The sequence below is a fragment of the Pan paniscus genome, chromosome 12 (assembly GCF_029289425.2).
Source record: "Pan paniscus chromosome 12, NHGRI_mPanPan1-v2.0_pri, whole genome shotgun sequence".
Taxonomy (NCBI): domain Eukaryota; kingdom Metazoa; phylum Chordata; class Mammalia; order Primates; family Hominidae; genus Pan; species Pan paniscus.
In genome coordinates this window covers 54885834-54901503 of record NC_073261.2, presented here as the reverse complement: position 1 = coordinate 54901503, position 15670 = coordinate 54885834, and the positions used below count along the sequence as shown (strand labels likewise).

Sequence of the window (15670 nt, the reverse complement as noted above, 5' to 3'; positions counted from 1 at the left end):
TGTTTCCATCCTGGCTGCATCTAGAAATGACCTGGGAGCTTAAAAAAAAATAAGGGTCTGAGCTCCGCACTAAGCTGATTAAACAAGAACCTCTGGAGTGGGCTGCAGGAGTCAGCACTTTTGGAAACCACCCAGGATGGCAGGGGGGCAGTGTGCCCGCAGGGTAGAGAACTCACTGTGTTAGAGAGATGCTGGCATTTTTTCATTGTTGTTGTTTAGGCAGAGTCTCGCTCTGTCGCCCAGGAAGGAATGCAGTGGCATGATCTCGGCTCACTGCAACCTCTGCCTCACAGGTTCAAGCGATTCTCCTGTCTCAGCCTCCCGAGTAGCTGGGATTACAGGTGCCCGCCATCTCACCTGGCTAGTTTTTGTATTTTTAGTAGAGACAGGGTTTCACCCTGTTGGTCAGGCTGTTCTTGAACTCCTGACCTCAGGTGATCCACCTGCCTTGGCTTCCCAAAGTGCTGGGATTACAGGTGTGAGCCACTGTGCCTGGTCTGATGCTGGCACTTCTGAAAGGAATTGCTCTCAATTTTTCCATGGATTAGCTAAGAAATAAATAGAAATGGTCATTCTTGTAATTGTTTATGTATGTGATTATTGGCAAAATAATCACCATCAAGTAATAATGGCTGAAACTGCACATGGTAAAATTGTTACAGAACTGAAAAACAGATGGAAGAATCCTGTTGGTAACTGCAAACACTGACCTGGGAAGTTGGACTTAGTGGAAATAATTCCACAAAAGAAAACTCAAAATGGCAAGGAGCAATATTTGATAAAACTTAATGTCAACCAAAAAAAAAAAAAAAATTAAAAATCTGTGAGCCAAATCTGTGTTGGGAAATTTAAGCAGGGATTAATTGTCCCCAATGAAAAGAATTTTGGTAAAATGAAAATAAAGATGGTAAAAGAGAAAAAGAAAACAATTTAATTGCTCTGTATGCAAAACATATCAACACATTAAACTGGCTTCATTTAATTTGTTCTGGAAAAATGCCTTCTCAGTGGAAATTAATTACTGTAGGTGTTTTTTATATTTAAATGTTTGGTAAATATAAACATGGAAGCAAAAATCTCCATGGGGTCAAAACATCCACCTGGCAAAGCACCATGGTCAAAATGATGCTCACCTTGACTGCAGTGATTCACTAACCCCAGGCCTAACCGGGCCCCAAGACAGGGGGCCCAGATGCAACAAGGAAGCATACAGAACAACCTGTTAAATGAGGAGGTCTCAAATACCACAGGCGACACCTTATATTAAGGCATTAATCATCGTTTCTCTGAGATACAGACTTGAGTGGGCTCCCTGTGTTTTTCCTGGTCACTCTACCCTCCAGCCTGACCGTGCCCCCAGCCTCTCTGCTTTAATCAAGTGGTATAGGAGGAGGTCTAGTCAGGATTGCCTTTAAAGACGCTCTCTTAGGTGTTCACAGTGGCATTTTCTTTGGAATAGTGTGATCTACTCTGTATCTTTTAGCGACCTGGTGACTCTGTAAAGTGGGCACTGAGGGGCCTCTCACCTGCACTCAGATGCCTTTCTGCCTTCACCCTTCCCCATGGTCTGAGCATCAGTCATGGTGCCTGCAACTGGAGGGGACCCAGGAGACAACCCGAGAACTTTCCTGAGCCCCAGTGCTCCTTCTCCTCCTTCCTCCTTCAGCTGCTCCTCCTCCCACCCCCACATTGAGCTGGATGATCTGGCCCAGGGGAATAAGCGTGGACTTTGAGAAGAACCAGGGTCTAGCTGCAACACTCTGTGGCCTTGGGCAGATCACTACACTCCCTGAACCTTGCTTTCTTCCATTCTTAGGGAGTGTCAAATCAAGGGACCTGCCACAACGGGGGGCTCCCTAAATGTTAGTTCTGCACTGCTGCCTTGCTCTTGTCCCCCCGTGCTTCCTTCTGCTGCCCCCACCACTCAAAGTCCCACTGACCCAGCCCTCTCCCAGCAAAGGCTGCTCTTAGCCAGCTGTGGGTTGAAAAAGCACCAAATCATATGAATGCATAGGTGGCAGCCTATGGCTTCATGTTTCACTCTATTTTAGGAATTGGGGGGATGCTGCTTTATAGCTCAGACTCTGCTTAGAAAAGAGAGAAGTGTTAATGGTAGGTGTCCAGCCACTGCAGTAGATTATGAGGAGATATTTTAGGAATGGTGTATCTTCTTCCTGACATAGGGCCATCTCTGAGCCTGGCCTTGGTGCCATCGGGGCGGAGGCAAGGGTGGCCTGATGCCTCCTATGACAATGAGTTTCATTTGTTGAGGGAATGTGGAGGTTTCCAGGAAGGGGCTGAACATGCTCTTAGTTCTTCAGGGTAGCCATGCATGGGAGACGACAGAGGCGCCTGGGGAGGGGGCCTGGCCAATTGAGGCCTGTCTCCCACACCTGGAGTGTGCTGGTGGGATTGAGGGGCTCTGTACTGGGAGGGGCAGGTATTCTAATTCTCAGGCTGTCCATCAGAGCTTGCAGGGCAGGGGTGGTGGAATGAGAATGAGGGTCAGGGGCTTTGCTCAGGGACCCCACTGTCAGCAGAGTTCTATCCTGGCACTGTCTGTAACCTGGACCTCTCTGAAACCTGGACCTCTCTGAAACCTGGACCTCTCTGAAACCGTTTCCTCATCAGGACAATGGCAAAAGCAGTCCCTATGTTGCAAGGTTGCTGTGAAATTTAAATAATATATTGCATGTGTGTCAAATGCCTGCTCAGTGCTTGGAATACTGAAGGTGCAATATATGGGGGCTGTTGGGAGCAGGATCCATATAGATGCACTTACGTAAACCACACAAACATGTGAACACTATGTGCATGGCCCGTATGGACACCTGGCTGTACCTGAGTGTGCACTAGCATTGCATAATATGTGCACATGCATTTTTTTAAATTTAAAACAACCAAAAAATTTCACGGAAGTATTAAAAAACCTAAGTAATTTTTATAAGTATAAAAGTGCATTTCATTCTCAAAAAGTTTTAAAGGAAAAAGTACAAGTTCTCCCATCTTCTACCCATGAATTTCTTCTCTTTTCTCCAGAGGTGCCCATTGTTAATGATTTGGTGCGTATCTTTCTTTCTTTTTTGAGACAGAGTTTCGCTCTCGTTGCCCAGGCTGGAGTGCAATGGCACGATCTCAGCTCACTGCAACCTCTGCCTCCCGGGTTCAAGTGATTCTCCTGCCTCAGCTTCCGGAGTAGCTGGGATTACAGGTGCCTGCCACCACGCCCAGCTGATTTTTGTATTTGTAGTCACCATGTTGGCCAGGCTGGTCTTGGACTCCTGACCTCAGGTGATCCGCCTGCCTCGGCCTTCCAAAGTGTTGGGATTACAGGCGTGAGCCACTGCGCCCGGCCTGGTGCATATCTTTCTGGACTTTTCCTAAGTTATCTACAGACATCTGTTTATACACATGCATACTCATTTACTTATACAAAAATGGAATTATGCTATATGTATTGGTCTGCACTTTGCTTTTATCACTTCATCATTGACTCTTTCCCAGGTCAGTTCATCACATTTTTAAATGGTTATGTGGTATTCCGCGGTATGTGTGCACCGTAATTTACCCCACTGTACTCTCATTGACTGATATTTAGTTTCTTTCCAATGTCTTGCTCTCGAATGATTATCCAGTAAACATCTTTATCCAAATATTTTTATGTTCTTATGCTATTTTTTTCTTTAGGATAGGTCGTTAGAAGTGGGATTACTAGATCAAAGGGTATAAGAAAATAACATTTTTTGTAGATTCTGCCAAATTACTTTTCAAAAATGTTGTCCCAATTAATGTCCACCAACAATGCAATAAAGTGCCTAATTTATTTTTGCTAGTAGAACGGACCAAAAAAAGTTGTAATTTGTGTTTCCTTGGCCATTTGTAAAGTTGAGCATCTTTTGTGTGCTGATTGCCCATTTCTGTTTCTTCTTTTGTGATTGCCAATCATTGTATTTTGGGTTGCTCGTCTTTTCCTTTTAATTCATAATAATTACATATATTTGGAATATTATTAGGAATACTAACCCTCATTCTGTTCTATCTGTATAAAACTTTTTTCTCTCTGCTTCTCACCTGTCAGTTGCACTCACATGGCAACAGGCATTTACCCAGAGGTGCACGTGTGCACACAGACCTTTATTTGTTTGTTTTAAATTTTTAAGTTCAGGGTACAGGTGCAGGTTTCTTACATAGGTAAACTTGTGTCATGGGAGTTTGTTGTACAGATTATTTCCTCACCCAGGCATTAAGCCTAGGACCCATTGGTTATTTTTCCTGATCTTCTCCCTCCTCCCACCCTCCACCCTCTGAAAGGTCCCAGTGTGTGTCCTCCTCTATGCGCCCATGTGTTCTCATCATTTAGCTCCCACTTATAAGTGAGAACATTTGGGATTTGGTTGTCTGTTCCTGGGTTAGTTTGCTAAGGATTATGGCCTCCAGCTCCATCCATGTTCCTGCAAAGGACATGATCTCATTCTTTTTCATGGCTGCATAGTATTCCAGGGAGTATATGTATCACGTTTTCTTTATCCAGTCTATCATCGATGGGCATTTAGGTTGATTCTATGTCTTTACTATTGTGAATAGTGCTGCAATGAACATACATAGCACACAGACCTTTATAAAGGCAGAGTGGCGGTTTGCTGTGTTAGAAGTTGGGAAAAGGCATAGGCTTGGCCTCTGGTTTTGGCAAGCTGGTTTGCCAGCCCCCGCTTCTGGCATGCTTGGGAGGCTGTTTTGGGCAGGATTATTTACCCTTCACTGCCTCATTGTTTTCAGCAGGCCCGAAAGCATTGACCATATCCTTATTTTCAAGGATTTTTATGACTATATTTTGCCCTGGATTCTATCCAGGACATCCCTGGCTTTCAGAATCATTTTTCTTTTGTCTTTCTCTAGACTGAAGTGGAAAACTATTTAGAGTTACCCTTGGGCAGGCCCTGGGGAATCAGATACTGGCAGGAAGGCTGCCAGAGGCCAGGGGACTCAGGGGCTGTGGAATGTCCTGCTGTTCCCTGTTTCCTGCCCCTCACTGCCTGGCACGCATAGCGGAGAGCTGGAGGGGCTCAGAGGACAGGTGTTTCCTCCCCTGTATGGCATGTGTCTCCTTCCAGGACAGGGCTCTCTCACTTTCCTGTCACCTGGCTCATTGACGCTAACCAGGGGGAGATACAGTGAGTCAGTGATGAGTTACTCGCAATACATATATAGTTTTAATTGGCATGCGCTTTTCTTCATTTCAAAGCAAGAATGAGAAATGGATACATGGTAACCCTTCTGGAACATTTTTTTTAATTCAAATTTAAAGTTGTAAAAATAGTACAAGAACATCCATATATTCTTTACTCAGATATACTTATTCACATTTTACTCCATTAGTTTTAGTATATATGTTTTATTATACTTATTATTATTATCTCCCTTCCTCCCCCCCCCTCCCTTTTCTTTCTCTCTTCTCTCCCTTCTTGTTTCTCCCTCTTTCTCTTACTCCTGTTTGAAGGTAAGTCATATTCATCATGGTCTTTGACTCCTAAATATTTCAGTGTATATTTCTTAAGAGTAGGGACACAGTTATCAACTTCAGTAAATTTAACACGATGCCATACTTTTTTGTTTGTTTGTTTGTTTTTGAGACAGGGCCTCACTCTGTTGTCCAGGCTGGAGTGCAGTGCTTTGAACAAGGCTCACTGTAGCCTTGACTTCCTGGGCTCAATCCATCCTCCTACCTCAGCCTTCTGAGTAGCTGGGACCACAGGCACAAGCCACCTCGTCTGGCTAATTTAATATATATATATTTTTTGTAGAGACAGGGTCTCACTATGTTGTCCAGGCTGGTCTTGAACTCCTAGGATCAAGGGATCCTCCTGCCTCAGCCTCCTAAAGTGGTGGGATTACAGGAGGGAGCTACAGCACCTGGCTGATACCATACTTTTATCTAATATATTGTTTGTATTCCAGTCATGTTAATGGATGAAATAATGTTTTTCATTTCATAGCAATTTCCCTTTCCCTCTCCCCCAGTGCGGGATTCAGCCTGTGGTCCATATTGAATTTAGTCATGTTTCCATAGCCTCCTTTAATCTGGAACGTTTCCATAGTCTTTGTCTTTCATGACAATTTACAGTTTTGAATAATATACTATCCCTTTTTTCTAATAGAATGTTCCTCATTTGGGATGTCAACCTAAATAACGAACAGAGAAAAAAGATATTTATGAGGGAATAGAGCCAGCCATGGGAATATGCATGCCATAGTAAACCATATGAGTATTTAAGGAGGTAAAGAAACACAAAGGTTTTCAGCTGGGTGCGCTGGCTCACGCCTGTAATACCAGCACTTTGGGAGGCCAAGGTGGGTGGATCATTTGAGGTCAGGAGTTCAAGACCAGCCTGGCCAACATGGTGAAACCCCGTCACTACTCAAAATACAAAAATTAGCCGGGCGTGATGGCATGCGCCTGTAGTCCCAGCTACCTGGGAGGCCGAGGCAGGAGAATTGCTTGAACCCGGGAGGTGGAGGTTGCAGAGGGCTGAGATCGTGCCACTGCACTACAGCCTGGGTGATAGAGTGATACTTGTCTCAAAAAAAAAAAAAAAAAAAAAAAAAAAAAAAAAAAAAAAAGAAAGAAACACAAAGGTTTTTTAGAGGAAAATAATGAGGATTACATAATTATTTTGAAATATTATCCTTGGCTATAAAAATCAATTACAAGGGTGATTCTGGTCCAAGGTTGGACTGGTAATTAGTGGGCAGATGTTCTTGCAGAAGTGTTTTTTGAGTAAGGCTGTTATAGCCTTTGTGCAAGACTGTGTTTTTGCAGTCTTTTGTGAGGGTTTTTGTTATCAGGCATACAAGCATGAGAACCCTCTCTTCATGGCCTTCCTTAGCTCTTTTTGTTAGGGTTTTCTTAACATTAGCGACTCCATTTTTATTCTGACAACTTTCGTGGCAGTTTGTTTGATGTTTTCTCATGCTTAGATTCAAGCTTGGATTAGGTTACTCATCCCTGGCCAGAACACTGTCTAAGTGATGCTGTGTCTATCTCCGGATCTGGAGGCACGTGATGTTCCTTACTGGGGAACGTTAATTTCAATCACCTGGTCAAGGTGTTGTCTGATTTTTCCATTGCATATTTAAAGTTCTTTTCTCCCCCTTGAAGTTTGTTAAGATGTACTTGAAGATGGTGCAAATATCCTGCTTCTCAAGATGTCCCCCTAAACTTAGCATCCATGGATGATCCTTGCCTGATCCAATCCTTACCATGATGGGTATGAGCTGATTTTCATCTCCAGCACTCCTTCCACATGTACCAGGCTAGGCTGTGTGAGGCTCTTGTGGTCACAGTGGTGCTGGCATAACCCCAGGGCCACCACGCATTGATCCCTACCTGTGCCTAGCACTGTGCCTTGGTGACTCATGCCTTGAGTCTCACCCCTTGGCTCAGGGCCATTCTCTCAGAGTTGAAAGACCTCTGGGTCATTAGGTTGGGTGTCTCATCTCTTCCATCCTTGATAGACAGTGTTGGAGTGAGACAGACACCCATTCTGGGGCTGGATTATTCATTAGAAAGTCCTTCCTTCTATTGGCTACAGTTTTTCTCCCTGACATTTTGAGGATCTTATTTCTCTACCCTCAGGAATGATCAAAAAGAAATCTAACCCTCTTGCATATGGCAGCACTTCAAGTCATGGTCTAATGTGGTGCTGACAGTCACTGGGTGGGATGGGAATGTGCAGAGAAGCACAGGAACATGGTGAGTGGGGAGGGGAAGAAGGGAACTGACACCTACCAAGTTCTATCTAGGTTCCAGGCACATGTGGGGGGCGATAGGTGCATTAACTGAAATTTTACCAGAACTCTCTGAAGTATGCATTATTTCCTCCAAGCTCCAACAGTGCAGGGTGGGTTGTCCATTTTATTCTCATCAGTATCCCCAGTACCTACAACCGTACCTGACCCATGAGTGGTGCTCACTACATATTTGTTGAATGAATGAATGAATGACTTTTACAGATGAGGAAACAGTCTCAGAAAGTTTATGTCATGTGTGCCCAGCCACGCAGCTGGTCAGATTGCAGGGCTAGGTTTCTGGCATGGTAGGATGACTTGAGGGCTCTTATTGTTAAATCACTGAATGATTAATACTTTTGGAAGATAGTTGAGAGAAAGAACATTTTCAAAGTGTTGCTGTAGGTTGAAAGGTACAGTTTGAAAACACTGGGTTGGTGAGTGTGACATCCTAGGGTCAACCACCTGGGCTGTTCCATGAACCCAATAGAACAGGAGCTATGTGGCCTGCCAGCCTTTCTGGATCACTTTCCTTTGGGGCATTTGGGAGAAGGTAGCTTGTCTCCTGTCCACTTCTTTTTCAGTCTGAGCCGTACCCACTCCTCCCATCTTCCTGCAGCTAACATGGCTCTCAGCACCAGGGGCCGTGGTCCTCTAGGCTGCCCCAGCCATGGTTCCTGCACACCCACATTCTTCAGCTTAAACCGCCACTGACATAGGGGAAGGCCCGGAGTCACTGGGGCAGGGGCTCTGCTACCCTCTGCAGGCGTGGAGGCAGGGCCCTAAAAGAGGGAGGAGAGGTGGAAGAGAAGGGTTCACTGTGGGTGTGGAGGCATGGAGACCACTCTCATTGGTGGCTCTCTTCTGGGTCCTCAGGCATCCCACCACAGGGTTGCCTCTCTCTGACCCACTTGTTTCTCTGGGGTCTCTGCCAGCTACCGTGATGCAGAGCTGCACCCTCAGTGCACCTTCTCTTCCACCTCCCCTCCCTCTTTAGGGCCCTGCCTTCAAGGCCACCTCCTGAAAACTCCAAATGCCATCCCTGCATAGTGTAGACTATTAGACCTCCCAGCCTCCTCTTCATATGATACTTTAACCCATCTGAAAAATAGAATTAATTAGCTTTTAAAAGCTTTTTAAAATGGCCACTCAAGGCTGGGCATGGTGGCTTATGCCTGTAATCCCAGCACTTTGGGAGGCCAAGGTGGGTGGACCCCTTGAGCCCAGGAGTTTGAGACCAGTCTGGGCAGCAGAGTGGGAGGCCACGCTGTGCAGGGCCACACAGGGAAGTGCTGGGGTCAGTGCCAGAATCAGTGCAGGGGTCAATCAGGAGGCAGAGAGAGCGAGGGGAACACAGGGACAAGCGCCTTTATTGTGGTTTCCAAGGGAAGGAATGGGCGAGGCAGGGTAAACAGGCCTGGGGACTGGCCAGTTTGAATAATTTCTGTGGGCTCTGGGCACACTTACACGTAGACATATAGCTGTCTATGTACAGACATAGACAGTAGGGGCTGTCCTGAGTTGCTGGAACCTGGCCCTATGGTGCTTAGGACAGGGGAATGTGGGCCCTGAGTGTGACAGGCTGTGGAGGAGGTGTGAGGTATGGTCTCAGAGTGGCTGGTTTGCATATGAAAGGCCTGCTGGCAAGTGAGGAGTCCTTTACCATCTCCAGGAATTGTGGGAAGAGAGTGCTTCCAAGGTCAACAAGGCTCCAGATGTCAAAGCATCAAAAATACAAAAAATATAGCTTGGCATAAGATTAAAAAAATATGGGCCAGGTCAAATATATAGACTGGGCTCCCCTTCCCACGGATTAAACAAACCAATGACCTTTCTGTTTCTTTCATGATGCACTCATGGGCCTCTAAGATGGCACAGGAGGCTCACTGTAGAGTTCAAAGCAAAGCCTCAGGCTCTGTCAGCCTTGTTATTTGTGTGAAATCAGGCAAGTCAAACACCTTCCCAAGTCCCAGTTTCCTTGTCTGTGAGGTGGACTCAACTAATAACAGTACCTACCCCACAGGACTAGTGTCCTAATATGTACCTAGTTGATGTAACTGCCCTACGGATTCATCGTGCTGGCTGCCAAGATAGAGCTGATTTATCAAGACAGGGGAATTGCAACAGAAAAAGAGTTTAATACTGAGCTGGCTAAATGGGAGACTGGAGTGTTATTCTTACTCAAATCAGCCTCCTCGAAAATTCAGAGGCTAGAGTTTTTTAAAGACTGTTTGGTGGTGATATGGTTTGGCTGTGTCCCCACCCAAATCTCATCTTGAGCTGTAGTTCTCACAATCCCCATGTGCTGTGGGAGGGACCCAGTGGTAGGTAATTGAATCATGGGGACAGTTATCTTCACCCGGTTCTCGTGATCTGAGGTTTTATAAAGTGGTTCCCCCACTTCACTCTGTACTTCTTGCTGCTGCCATGTAAAGAAGGACATGTTTGCTTCCCCTTCCCCCATGATTGTAAGTTTCATGAGGCCTCCCCAACCCTGCTGAACTGTGAGTCAATTAAACCTCTTTCCTTTCTGAATTACCCAGTCTCAGGTATATCTTTATTAGCAGTGTGAGAACAGACTAATACAGGTGTGTTCCCAGACCAAACTGAGGGTCTGGCTGCTTATTCTCATGGCCCAATAATGAGATGAAGATGAACTGGGAAAGAAGAGAGTTTATTTCTGTAATCAGGTGCAGGCAGAAGGCCTGGAAAATATCAGCAGATCAACTCGAAATTACAAAGTTTTCCAGAGCTTATATACCTTCTAAGCTATATCTCTACATGTAAGCGTGCATTCTTCTAAAGACATAAGTGTCTAACTTCTTTGAATCTATAACTAAAACTCAGGTCTGAGTTTTGAAGACCTTCCTCTGGAGCCTCAGTAAATTTACTTAATCTAGGTGGGTCTAGGGGCCAGGGGTGATTATCCTTCGCTTGTCTCCTGCTAAATCATGGAGGTTTGGGGAGCTCCTTTAGACCCCCAATAAAACTTGATTGTTGAGGCCTGGGGAGTTTCTTCAGACCCCCAGTAAAAACTTGTTTAATCCTAAATGGGTCCTGTTAAGAATTCCTTTGTTATCTTGTCATGCTTCAAGTCCCCGGAAAGGCCTGGGCAAAACTCTTGGTGGGCTCTTGTTACATTCCAGCCTTTGTGTGATGGCGCTGGCTCTATCAGCTTTGAATGTTTAACTTCACCACTCAGTCAGTGCTGAAACAGCTGTTATGAAGACCTGCCTGTTCAGCTGTTAGCGAGATCTGGCCTGCCACAGGTGGGCAGGGGGCTAGGGAATAGGAGTGCTGATTTGTTGGGTCAGGGATGGAATCACCGGAAGTTGAGGCTGTCCTCTAGCCATGAGTCAATTCCTGGGTGGGGACCACATGACCAGATGAGCCAGTTTACCAGTCTAGGTAGTGCCAGCAGGAATGCAGTGTCTGAAAAATACCTCAAACACCAATCTTAGGTTCTACAATAGTGACGTTATCCACAGGAGCAGCTGGGGAGGCTAGGAATCCCGTGGCCTCTGGCTGCATGACTCCTGAGTCATAATTCCTAAGCTTGTGGCTAATCTGAGTTTTACAAAGTTACTCTGGTCTCCAGGCAAGGACGAGGGTTGTTTCTGGAAAGGGCTGTTTTCATCTTTGTTTCAAAGTTAAACTATAAACTAAAATTTTCTATGGTTAGCTGGCCTATGCCCACGAATGAATAAGGGCATTTTGGAGATTAAAGGCAAGATGGAGTCGGTTGGGTCAGATCTCTTTCACTGTCATCATTCTCTCATTTTTATAATTTTTGCAAAGCTGGTTTCATTAATAAGAGAGTTGCTATTATTAGCATGGAAGTTCCATGAGGTCAGAGACTGTATTTTGTTGGACATACTAAATAAGTATTTGTTGAATGAATAAATTCTAAGATTTTTAAGGAGTTTTTATGTTTTGTTTTTAAATTTAATTTTTTACGTTGGTAAAAACTTTAAGAAGTTATAAAAACAGAAACTATATTTAAAAGTGCAGTGAAAATTCTCCCTGGCCTCTTTGTCCCTGATCTGCCCAGTTCTTGCTGTTCCCTAACAAGTAACCCCTCTTCTTAGTTTCTTATGGATCATTCCAGAGATCTTATATTATTGCTTAATCGCCCATATAGATTCTAACTTTCCTCTTTTTTATGCAGCAAGTAGCTTATTATACATGCTCTTTTGCACCTTGTTTTATCACTTAACAGTGTATCTTGAAGATTTTCCACGTAAGTGAATAATTCCCCATTATTGTTATAGCTGTCTAGTGTTCCATTGTATGAATGTACTGTATTTACCTGTTGTCTATGATGGACACGTGAATTGCCTCCTGTGTTTTGTTTTGTTCTTACAATGATGTAATAAGACCCAATGTTTTAAAATAAAATTGTTTTGATTTCTTTGTGCTTTATTAAAATAAAATGACTTGGTCACCATGATTCCCACCCTCCCACATGCTGCCTAAGGCTAAGGTTTGGGGGCCACCCATGCCTCCTTCCCTTCTGCCATATGGCAGTAGTAGCACCCCTGGATGGTGAGTTTGGGAACTAGTTCTTTTTCTACGGAGGAAAAGCATGTGCCCTGTCAGACCGCAAGCTGCCTTGGCCTCTCCTTCCCTTGCCCATGCCAGTTCCTGCCTTCTCTTTCTTTGGGATGGCAGCGGCTCTTTCGGTCCCCACACTTCTCCACCCCCCACATTCCAATGGCTCCAGAGCACAGCTAGCCAAGAGGTCTGAGGAGGCTGGGAGCACCTGTGGTGTTTTCCTCCATGTGGGCTGCAGGGGGTGTGGCCAGGACCCACGGGTGTCATTTCCACCCATGTAGGCTCTGCTCTGCACACACTCATAGCTGGCCCTGTGCAGGACCCCTGGCCCCCTCCTTGCCTCATCTGAGCCTCTGGAATCCTGTCTGCCACTTGCCAGGCCCCTGGTTGGTGCCGACTGAGAGTGCAGCATCCCTGATGAGCAGAGGGCACCTGGCCCTGGAGCCTGTGCCTCAGTCTGACTCCAGATGGGGCGGGTCTCCTCAAGGGCCCCAGACCTAGAGGCCCCTGGATAAAGCCACATCTCCTCCATCCCTGTGAAATGAATGGATGAATGATGAGTGGCCTTCTGGGTTTTCTGTGACCAACCTCAGACCCCTCTAGCCTCCCAGGGGTCCCTCTTCTGCGCCCCCCACCTCTCCTCCCTGAGCAATGCTTCCTGGGAGGCTCTGAATTTCTGACTCTTGTGAACTTGACTACCACAGCCTGCTCCTTATACTGCGGGAGAGGCAGCCTGCTCTGCTATTTCCAGCCCTTCCTCCTACAGGAGTGGGGGCTGGTGAAGCCATCCTTCTTGGAGGGACTTGCCCCCAGGCCGATAGCAGGGTTTGGGGGTGCATTTCATGGCCCCAAAAAGCATTTCAGGGAGGAAATAACAAGCAGTCAACCCTGGCTGCTGTCTCTTGGGCATCCAAGAGGCACCCCAGGCTGGCAGGGGTGGGGGTGCTACTTCCTTCTGCATTTCCTGCCATTGTTCCCTGACCCACTTCTGGGAATTCTCCCTGGGCTGGGAGGGCTGGACAACCGCAAGGGAGGCAGAGGAGGTCTGGCTTTTCTCGGCACCCTATGACCTGGCTGCTAACTCTGCTCTGCTCAGTCCTGAGGGCTCCTAAGCTGGAGCTCCAGCTGCCATGTACAGCTCTCTGGTCCATGAGGCCTCCTTGGGCCCTGCCTCCCAGTCCCCAAGGAGAGAAGCCTCAGTGCTCTAGGGGATTGACAGGGAACCTAGATACCCGGGTCCTGGGGCTGACTCAGCCATTCTCCTGCTTGAACAAGTCACTCCCCTCTGCCACCCCAGTTTTCTCGTGATGGGCAGGGTTACTCTGATCTCTGATGTCGCATGGACTCATGCATCCTCTATACCTACTGTCTGGTCTTTTTGACATTGTCTGGGTCCTGAGGACAATTCAGTCAACATACTGACGGGTACCTTCTGGCACTAGCCCCTAGGATGGAGACACTCCAGGATCCCCAGCTTATTAAGTGATGGTAAAAATCCTGCTCCATGCTGTGAAGGAATGGAACACAAATCAGTTCACATTCTAGAAAATATGTCTCCTAACACTGTGAGGAGGTTTCAAACCCTGGATTGAATATTAGTGAATATCTCTCCCCCTCTATCCCCTTCTTTCAGGAAGGGTTAGAAAATGGACCTTGAGCGTATATTACATTTACTGCCTTGCTAGCAAGGGCACGAGCAAGGCGGCAGAGTCTGTTGCTTTCAAGAAGGATGGAAAAAGAGGGATTTCATTGTTGAGAAGCTTAAATAAGTGGCTAGTTTTTAATTTTAAGTTTTATTATGATAAATCGACATAAACGCTACCATTTTAACCATTTGTGAGCATACATTTCAGTGGCGTTACATGCATTCACGATGTCATGCAGTCATTCCCACCGTCCACCTCCAGAATGTTCTCATCTTCTAAAACTGAAACTCTGTAACTGTTCAATAATAAATCCTCACTTCCTCCTCCCCCCAGCTTGTAGCAGCCACCATTCTACTTTCTATGAATTTGACTACTCTAGCTACCTCATACAATATTTGTCTTTTTGTGACTGGCTGATTTCACTTTGCGGAATGTCTCCAAGGTCCATCCATGTTGTAGCATGTGTCTGAATCTTCTTTTTTGAGACTGAATAATATTCCATTTTATGGATGGACCACATCTTGTTTATGCCTCTGTTGATGGAGACTTGGTTTGCTTACACCTCTTGGCTATTGTGAATAATACTGCTGTGAACACAGATGTGCAAATATCTAGGTCCCTGATTTCAATTTTTTTGGGGGTATATAACTAGAAGTGGAATTGCTTGATCATATGCTAATTCTAGGTTTAATTTTTTGAGTAACTGCTATGCTGTTTCCCACAGTGGCTGCACCGTTTACATCCCTACACACCATGCACAAGCATTCCAGTTTCTCCATATCCTGGCCAACACTTGTGATTTTTCTCTCCATCTCTCTCTCTGTGTGTGTGTGTGTTTATAATAGCCATCCTAATGGATGTGAAGTAGTATCTCAGTGTGAGTAGTCAGTTTTAAAAATCACCTAGTTAGGTCGAGGTTGCAGCTTTATTTGATAGGGTCATAAAAATCTATATTCCAATCAATATTTGCAGAGACCAGAAAAGGGATGAGCCCAGATGACAGGTGTGCTGTTCATCCATCAGGAAAAAGCAGTTAATAAGTACACCTGTGGCTGTTCACCAGCCTAACATGGCCTTGTGCCCTGACAGTAATGTTCAGGGTAAGTCCATTTCTCAGGGAGGCAAGCAGAAGTCACACACAGACACCAGGCGACAGGTTCCTACAGTCACAGGCCACTCACTGCCCATGGTTTCCTGCTGCCTCTACAGAGGGGCAGACTATATGGTGAGCCCACTTCATAGCTTCCTCTGCTCTCTTTGAAGGGAGCATGTGCCAACCATCGCGCTGCTGACCTACTCTTTCCTAATAGCCCATACATGTGCCCCACCCCTCCTGTCAGTCAGAAATGCAGCCTCTGGTGCGTGTGGTGTGGACCGCCCAGGGCCTCTCAGGAGTGGGGCCGGTTTCCCCTGCCCCAATATCCTTTTCTCCCTGTCCCTGAAGACAGGAAGCTTTCCTTGCTTTTCATGTACAATCAATCACTGCCGGCGGAGCCCTGGGATTCCAATACAGACGGCCTGTGTAGACATGGGTCATATGATCTGCTGGGGCTCAGGGGCAGTGTGGGGGTGATGAGATACTGACCTGGTGGACTGTCAAGGGCTCATGGGAAGACAACCCTTCATCTCTGGGGAGGCGTGGCTGGGCCTCTGGGGAGGGGCAGGAAGGGGTCAAGGTGGACCTT

The 15670-nt window shown here is 46.0% G+C and overlaps 1 protein-coding gene across 15 annotated transcripts in view; it reads left to right on the top strand.

The window, feature by feature from the left end:
• Nucleotides 1-15670, top strand: part of DYSF (dysferlin) — a 234636-nt gene that overhangs the window by 36717 nt on the left and 182249 nt on the right. The window lies entirely within an intron of this gene.